Source organism: Astyanax mexicanus, chromosome 21 (assembly GCF_023375975.1).
Source record: "Astyanax mexicanus isolate ESR-SI-001 chromosome 21, AstMex3_surface, whole genome shotgun sequence".
Taxonomy (NCBI): Eukaryota; Metazoa; Chordata; class Actinopteri; order Characiformes; family Acestrorhamphidae; genus Astyanax; species Astyanax mexicanus.
Window position 1 is genome coordinate 40,327,809 of NC_064428.1, and position 10,182 is coordinate 40,337,990.

Consider the following 10,182-nt stretch of genomic DNA (forward strand, 5'->3'; position numbering starts at 1 on the left):
TACATAAAAAATAATATATTAAAATCAACTAAATCATAGAATTTCAATCATTTCAACTGATAAAACAGTATATTTGATGGATGACTGTGATACAATTTTATAGTGATAATTCTTACAGTCCTTATTCATGAGGTTTACATTCATAGAGTTTAGAAGTTTCATGCATCTTGGCATCATGTTCTCCTCCACCAGTCTTACACACTGCTTTTGGATAACTTTATGCTGCTTTACTCCTGGTGCAGAAATTCACCTCACGGACTCTACAAATCTCAACATCACCAACTATGGTTTTCTTTCTATTACTGAATATCATGGAATTTGTTTTATATAAATTAAATTATAATTTATTAAGTTGTATTAATTAATTCCCGACTTTAGTAGTTAAAGGAGAATTTTAGCTTCGGAAGTGAAGTCGTTCTAAAGGCATTACTTAAGAAAAAATAAGTAAGTGAATTAATTAAGAAAGTAAATTCAGGTTTTTTTTACAATTTTCACACATTTTCACACCTGTTGCAGGAATCTGAATCCATCATCTACATATAATGAACAGGTGTGAACAGTACCTCCAGTCCTGCAGCATCTCAGCTTGTAGTAGATCAGTGTTAATCCTCCAATCAGCAGCAGAACCACACAGATACTCACAGTGATGATGATGATTCCAGAGGAATCTGAAGATCAGAGATCAGAGAAAGAACAGGACAGATATTTTAAGCTCTCACACTTATTATGAATATAGAATATAGAAAGAGGGAATTCTGGGTAATGACTGAATTCTTACTGGTAGATGTGTTGGTAGATGGTGGTTCTTCTGTTGGTGATGCGATTCTGTGGGTCGAGTCTTAAAAAAACATCAAGAGTTAAGAGTAAATTTATGATCTCAAGTTAAAACATTTATGGCAAATACTGTGAACCTGATACATGGCTTTAATATGCTATTGGACGCTCTATCAACACTCTTATACCCCCACGCCACAATCTGCAGGAACCGTGTATAGAGAATACTGGAACTGCATGAGATGGATTATCACAGGATAATATTAGGAACCTCTACAACTCCATGCTTTTCCATTGCTTCTGCACTAAAACTGAGTCAGCTGAGTCAAGTTATCTGAGTTTTGTTTGCCCAACAATTGTTTTATCAACTCAACATATTTTGCATATTTTTAAAGAACTGCCAATACTGACAGTAAAATACTGGGGCAGCATAATAAAGAACACTGCAGCCCCAACCCAACATACTGTGAGCACTAGGAACACAGAATAAAGGTAACTTGCTCTTACAGCCTAGAACACTGAGGCCTGACATATATATATATATATATATATATATATATATATATATATATATATATATATATATATATATATATATATATATATATTCACATATATATACAGTGCCCTCCATAATTATTGGCACCCCTGGTTAAGATGTGTTCTTTAGCTTCTCATAAATTGAGTTTTGTTCAAAATAATATAGGACCACGATGGGAAAAAAAGTAAAGTCCAACCTTTAACTCAAGTAAATTTTAAGGGGGAAATAAAATCCCTGACTAAGAAATAATTATTCTTCATAAAATCACCTGTTCCACAATTATTGGCACCCCTAACAATTCTTAGGAAATAAATGTAATAAAAGTATTTCTGTCACTTCTACAGTAGTTTACGAAGTTGATCAGAGTATGTAGGAACATTTAATTAGTAATTCACAACTTCCTGTTTCCCTGGGGTATAAATATGACGTGACACAGAGGCCATTTATCTTCAACATGGGAAAGACAAAGGAACATACCATTCAAGTGAGGCAGATGTGTGTTGACCTTCACAAGTCAGGCAATGGCTACAAGAAAATCGCTACTCGCCTACACCTGTCCATATCTACTGTCAGAGGAATTATTAAGAAGTTTAAAACAACTGGAACAGTGGTAAACAAGCCTGGACGAGGACACAGGTTTATTTTGCCACCACGCACAGTGAGGAGGATGATAAGAGAAATAAAAAGTTCTCCAAAGCTCACTGTTACAGAATTGCAACAAATGGTAGCTTCTTGGGGTCACAAAGTCTCCAAAACAACCATCAGGCGCTATCTACATGCCAACAAGCTGTTTGGGAGGCATGCACGGAAGAAACCATTTCTCACTCACAATCATAAATGCAAACGTTTGGAGTTTGCTAAGCGGTACTGGGACTTCAACTGGGAGCGTGTGCTTTGGTCAGATGAAACAAAGATAGAGCTTTTTGGCAACAAATGCTCTAAGTGGGTCTGGCGTAACACAAGAGCTGAGTATGCAGAAAAGCACCTCATGCCCACTGTGAAATACGGCGGGGGATCAGTGATGCTGTGGGCCTGTTTCTCTTCTAAAGGCCCTGGGAACCTTGTTAGGGTGCATGGCATCATGAATGCTCTAAAATACCAGGACATTTTAAAACAAAATCTGGTGGCTTCTGCCCGAAAGCTGAAGATGGGTCGTAACTGGGTCTTTCAGCAAGATAATGACCCTAAACATGTGGCCAAATCTACACAGAAATGGTTCACCGCACACAGAATCAAGCTCCTCCCATGGCCATCTCAGTCCCCAGACCTCAACCCCATTGAAAACCTGTGGGGTGAGCTGAAGAGGAGAGTGCAGAGGAGAGGACCCAGGTCGTTGGATGATTTAGAGAGAATGTGCAAAGAGGAATGGTCAAAGATCCCTCTTTCTGTATTCTCCCATCTTGTGAAACATTACAGGAGAAGATTAGGTGCTGTTTTGTTGGCAAAAGGGGGTTGTACAAAGTATTAACATCAGGGGTGCTAATAATTGTGGCAAACATGATTTGATGTTAAATAATTATTTCTTAATGTGGGATTTTTTTCCTACTGAATAAATTTACTTGAGTTAAAGGTTGGACTTTACTCTTTTTCCATCGTGGTCCTATATTATTTTGAACAAAACTCAATTTATGAGAAGCTAAAGAACACATCTTAACCAGGGGTGCCAATAATTATGGAGGGCACTGTATATATATTACACCAAAGGTTGGACATATGGTTGAAATCACATTGAATTTCTCTGAACTCATTTTATTGCATTGTTCAGGCCGGTAAATTCACTCAACTTCATATTATTAGTTCTTCTAAAACTAAAACACAAAATCACTTTTTAGAGTGTGTACATGTAGCCCAATATATATTATCCATACCAGTCCATACATTTATAATATTTTCATTGGTGACGATTACCCTCTATACATATAGCAAAAACAGTATTTAAAAAAAAATGTATTTAGCAGGGTTTAGGTTCTGAAAATGTTCTCTCTCCTCCTATATCTATGTATCATTCTATCTTTCTATCTGTCTATCTTTCATAATATGTGTGTAGACACACTGTTGCTGTGCTGAAACAGTTGCTCTGTAGTTTTATCTTGCACTGTCATTTCCTCCTCTGTTCTCTGTAGTTAGTCAGCGGTTTTCTAAATGTCACCTTTAGGGACTTTTCACTCTAGATAAGGTGTTTATTTTGGGAAGACTGAATAGAGCTAATGCTTACCATTAACTTGGCTTAAGACAAAAATTCCATCTGGATGGGATTAGTTTCTCAAGGGGTTCTGGGTAATTTGTAGTTTTCTCTTTTATGGGGTTTTTTATCCTCTGTGATTTTATTCCTGTCCAGAACGATCATGTAGGTGTTTTATTTCTCAGACGTCCTCTGAGAAAATTACAGGCTGAATTATAATCTACTGTTTTTCTCTGAACTCCGTGCTCCTCAGCTCCTGCTGAGTTTCGTCTCCTCGCCTTTAATAAAATAGATATTTGTCCACCGTAATTACACTTTGGGTGCGCCACGGTTTCCACGGAGATCCACGTAAAAAAAAACACAACAGCAAGTGGAAATGGAGGAGCTACTGAACTCTACTTATGTCATGTGACTGAGAAAAAAGCCTAAAAACTCACTGGTCCTCCTGTTATAATCTAATCCCATATCATCTAATACCATAACAGATCTACTGTATGATCTTTTTATAATGAAAGTAAAAATGTTCTTACCAGTAACCTGCAGTTGGATCTGTGTGTAGAGGGAATAATATCTGACTGGTGTTTGTTTGTTTCCCACAGCGCAGAAATAAACTCCTCCATCTTCTTCTCTCACGTCTCTGATCCTCAAACTCGTCCCTTTAGATCTTCTGTCCTCAGAAATAGAGAATCTGTCCTTCTGAAACCCGGCGCTACTCGCCGCTACTGTAAACCGAGGACCAATCAGCTTAAAGACGTACTGAAAGCTGGATTTAAACCCCTCTGGAGAGGAACAGCCGATGGTGATGGTCTCGCCCAGATAACCAATCACAGTCTTTGATCCTGAACAACACGGATCTGCCAATCATAAACCATGAAAACGTTATTAAGTAGTGGTGTCAATTGACTTTAAAATTTAATCAGATTAATCACAACAATATTCAGTGATTAATTGCGATTAATCGCACTTGTTCTTCTTAAGACGCCTTAAGTTTTAAAGTGGATATTTAAATATGTAAATTAAATAATAAATGTAAGAAATGTAAAATGTAATTTATATATTTATATTAATGGTGTCACAAATTAAACTACTAGTTTAAACTTGTATTTTTGAGGGGAGATAAAGCCGTAACGTGGGGCGCTGGAATAAAGAATGCATGATAAATTGAATAGAGGAAACTTTTTTTAACTTTATTATAAACATCTCTTCATCGCTTGATTTGTAATGATTTCTGAATTAGAACTTTATAAATTATCTGAGTATAAAAGACCGTTTTTACTCCTGTAGTTAAAGTGAAAGTTTATATGATCCGGATCAGTTGATGAGTTTATTGTTTATTTGGAGAGTTTCTCCCTCTGTTTGGTTTGTTTTCACACAGGCATAAAAACTTAAACTAAACGCACCAAAATGTGCACCAATAAACCATGTGAGCTCATCGTCTCCTCTGATTGGTCCGAGCTGTCTGGTGCGGGAGCGGGAAAGTAAATATAGTTTCAGTGCGTATATCTGTGCAGTGTGAAGCTGCTTTAACCTCTTGAGACCCAGTGTCCTCATACGTGGACATTACATTTTTTTAAACGTTGACCCTTTGACCTCATAAGGAGACACTGCTCATACCATCTAGTGGTCACATGACAGAAATACACAATATGTCTGGAATCCCGGTCAATGGTTTCTACAGCCAGTCCAGACAGAAACATGGGCCAGGTAAAAAATTGCATTAAATTTTATACTGGTTTATTTTTTTATTGCAGAAAGTATTTTTTTTGTTTGTTTTTGGACTGATTGGATCCTTCTGATCCAATCATTTATGCGTGTTAAAATAAACTACTGTTCTCATATGAGGAAATTTCTGTACAAAGACAAATTATAGTTTGTATACTTGTTCGGTCCTACTAATCCCAAAAAATTAAAGGAAAAATAAAAAATGCAAACCAAAAAAAAAAGAAAAGTCTGGGTCTCAGAAGGATGATACAGAATGATGAAAATTTACAGTGAACGCAGCACTGACCGCTCTTTCCAGGATTCCAGGATTTTGGTACATTTCCTGTCCCACCACTTAAATTTTAAATGTACAAATATCCAAAATATCTAAATGGCTATTTTTTTGTGAAAAATGTACTTGTTTTAGGACCAACTGTAAAATATGGTGGAAAAATAAGCTCCTTAGATATTATTCAAAAGACCGAAAAGACCTTTGGAGCACCTCAAAAAATGGCCATTTTCTCTTGTCCCACTCATTGGGTGACCAAATCCTTTGGCAAATTTAACAATTAAAATAAGCTGTAAATAAATTCCTTCCTCTTGTATATTGTTGATCTGCATCTCCTTTACTTATGAAAACAACTTCTTTGGTCTACATTGTTTTGCATGTTACAGTTTTTATGCTATTAAGTCGTGTCCCACAACATGCGCTCAACCCTGTTACCATAAGGGATTTTACCTGCAGAGAAAGAGTTAAAATATTACTGTCTACTGGCACAAAGGAAGTGACATCACAAGGACATTTTCTGCCCACATGGCAAGACCAAGAGTAAGTGCTCTAACAATTTTCAAGTTTTTTTTTCAAATATGTTTATCCAAGTTGTGTGTGTGTCTCTCAGTGAACTCAACCCTGTTACTCATATTGTAAGACTAATAATGAGTAGAGTCAAAATTTACTTTATATACTTATATAACCATGTTTGTGCTTGATCTTGTATACATAGCTAAATTTTACAGTTAGCATCTGTTCCTGGGGTAAACCACAACTTATCCTAGATTTGCAACCCTGTTACTCACAACCCTGTTACTGTAAGTTACCAAATATATTGCATAATCTAATTTAAAAACTGCTTTGATACCTGAGCTTGACCAATCAAACTTTTTGATAGTCTATTACCTGTATTTAATAAATATATGACTAAAAATGATCAAATTGAAGATCAAATTTTCAGAAGTGACCACCCCTGCAATGTACCAAAATCCTGGAATGTCCCAAATATTATTGTATTTTAGTCTTGACATAACATACAAACTATACGTTTTCTTTCTACTTAATCCTGACTGTTTTTAGCTGCTCCACCCTCGAACGTTTTAAAAGCATAAATCAAATTCTCAGCTTCTTTTTCAAATTCATAAAATAATTGGTACAATAATTCCCTGTATTAGTAATAATAATTCCCTGGAGTGTGACTGGAATGAAGCCTTCATAACTGCCCTGAACAAAGAGCAAAATGATTCTATATTATTTTATATGAAAACTGCATCACAAGTTTAGGGAAATTGCAGGTTTTCTTGTGCTTTTTTTGTACCTAGATTTATTTAAAAGTAGGAGCCCATAAGTAATTTGTATTTACTTTATTTATACGTACAGTTAAGTACCTGTGAGACCCGGTTAGTATTTTAAATGTATTGGTTCTTCCAGAGAATTTACACCATAAGTAAAGGGAACCATACCTGTCAAGTTTTAGATTTAAAAATAAGGGATATTTTCCTCTGTCCGCTTAAAGCCGTCCCACCAGCCCAACGAAGGTTCAGTATCCCTTACATTTTAAGACAGGTTTACAAAAAATCTAAAATAACCACATGTGAACCATTTACACACTACAATTAGATTATCAGAATCTGAAATTTTGTGGACATTCCTACATATGTCATTCTTTACAGCCAAATTAAAAATCGTAAAAATAGTATTATGAGCTTTTATTAAAAGGACATGGACCACACATATTCCATCAGTAAAAATTAGTCCTAAGGGGTCTACACAATTAATATTTTTAATTAATACTTCTTTCTTTTGATCACTTCTAGTTAAACTGAGTCACAAGCTGTATTTTTTTATTTTAAAAGGTTTAATCTGTGTGTTTTATTTCGGAGACGAGTATTTTTAAGCAGCTATCAGAAAAATCTCATCACAGTTTACATGATTAGCCTACCGTTACCTTTCTTTTAGAAAAATCGCTGAATATCCAGATATGTTTTAACATCAGCAGCTCCGAATAGCTGCCTGAACTCACAGCGAGGAGGGCGGGGCTTCCCCACACTGACCCCCCTTTTCAAGCTGATTGGATGTTTCTCCTGAAAGGCGGGACTTTCTCCTTGAACCGCCTCCACGATTGGTTAAGAGACACAGAGCGGTCAGTGCCCTGTCTCCTCAATAATATACATTTTTTAATTTTAATATAATACGGGAAATTTACGGGAAAATACTAATACGGGAGGACGGCGGGAAAGAGGAGTAAAATACGGTAGTTTCCCGGCCAAAACGGGAGACTTGACAGGTATGGGGAACTTACCCTCTAAAACACGGACTGTATTATCAAGCGTTAACAAACTCTATTGTTATGTAATATAAGGTAAAATAAGGTTGTGTAACTCAACATAACGTAACGTGACCGCTGTTTTAGTGTGTAAACAGCATGGAGCAGCAGAAACTGCGCTTGTTAATAGCTGTGGGAACACAGATTACGGCCAAAGCTTGGGTCAAACTCGGTGGTGTAATTAATAAAAGTGTGTAAAAAAATAATGTGTTACAGATTCCGAATTTTTTAACGTTTTAACTTAATGCTTTAACATTGACAGACCTAGTTATAAACACTGTTATTTCTATTAGATTTCTATAATATTTCTGACCTGTTTTCACTCTCAGGTTCACAGTGTGACTCCACCCTCCAGTTTCTCCACACTGATATAATCCAGCATCTTCTACACTCAGATCTCTGAAGGTCACTGTAAGAACTCCAAAAGAGTCCTGAAGAGAAACTCTGCCTTTATGATCCCATGAGTTCTGACTCATATTAGATTTCAGATAAACACACTGATTTCCTGATTTCTTACAGAAATATCCACTATTCCCTTCATCTGTTGGGTTTTCGCAATAGACAACGACGCTGCCTTTCGGGTAGCCAATCACGTCAAAGCAATCCACAAGACCTGAAATTTAAAATAAAAGACTTTATTTTAAATCAAGCTTTTTTTAAATAAAATAAACAACCAACCATCAGTAACATATGGTATCATCAATAACAGTTTGGAGTATTTAGACATTTGGTAGATTTTCGAGAGACTTTTACTAAAGATTATCTGCAGGAACTGTGCGAGAATATTGGAGCTTCATAGGATGGATTATCTGTATGTGTAGCTCAATATATATTACCTATATTAGTCTAAATGGTAGTCTTTTCTGTACATGCACACATACCCCACTTACCCCAGAAAATGGAAAGCACTAAAAACCCTACTACCTCACTGGACTCTATTGCACACTGTGTAATAGAGGTAATTACTACCTCACTGGTCTTTTTTGCACACTGCATCATTTGCACACTGTCTTGTTATTTATTATTCTTTGTCTGTATTGTGTTGTATTGTCTGTCTGCACTTTTGTACTGTTGCACTATTGTTCTGTCTACACTGTGTTTATGTGCACCATGGTCCCTGGAGGAACGTTGTTTCGTTTCATTGTGTACTCTGTATATAGCTGAAATGACAATAAAAAACACTTTGACTTTGACTTTGACTTTGAAATGGATAATATTTTTATTGTTTCTTAAGCATAGGAAAAACTCACTTCTTAATAATAAGTGTATTTTAGAGAGTTTAGGATCTGAAAATAATCTCTTACTTTATATATCCCTCTCTGTGGGCTCTATCTGATACTCTGCGCAAGATGCATCTTGATGCTCATCGCTATCTTACACCCTAAAAACAGTCTATATTCACTTCTATCTTCCTCCTGCCTGATTTAAACAGCAGCAGAGCTTCTGAATATATCTACACTGATGGGCGTGGCACATTTATTTATTTGTATTTTTATTGTATTATGTAAAAGTTAGTTTTAACTAATTGCAACTCATTTTTCTTGTATTAATCTTATTTTCTTTTTAATATTTTTATTCTAATTCTATTTTGATTTTTATTTACTGTTATTTTAAAATAATTAAATGTAGCTATTATTTTAAAAATTATTGTCAAAATAGAGGTTGATTGATTGATGCTGGTTAATGGGAAATAAAATAAGATTAGTATCTGGAATTTGACTGGTTTGACTGTATAAATGAGTGTAGAATGTTGACTTTTCTATTTATGTGTTGTTATATATTTATTAACTGCTTATTATGGGTTTTTGAAGTATTTGCAACCCAATTAAGAACCATTAATAAGCTCCTTTATAAAACATTCATAACCTCTTAATAAAGGTAGTCTTATTTTAAAGTGATATCAACATTTTAAATGGCATAAAAGTATAAAATCTGACCTGAGCTCAGGTAGAAAGTGAAGATGAGGAGGATCTTCATCCTGAACTGAACTTTTTTTGCTTTAATCCTTTTTTTGTCCAAACCCAGTCGTCCTCGGCGTGTCCGTGTCCCTCTGTCGTCTTTCGCGTTTAAAAAAAGTTGCTTAGTTTTTTCTAATAAGAGTCAGAGTTGCTCAAACTCACGTCTCCTCCCACCAGCATCACTTTTAAGAAATGATTTTTTGTGAAATCATCTCCTCACAGATGATGCTGACTGATATGATCTGGGTCAGCAGGTCATTTAAAGGTCAAACTTTAGAAAAAAAGTCAGTTTATCTTGCTGTGGATGATCTACAACAAACATTGTCCAAAGAAAATACAAATAATATATAAACTAAATTCATTAAAAGCAAGATTTAATGTATAGTAAATGAAAGAAACACACAAAAAGACTCATTAACTAAATGTGAC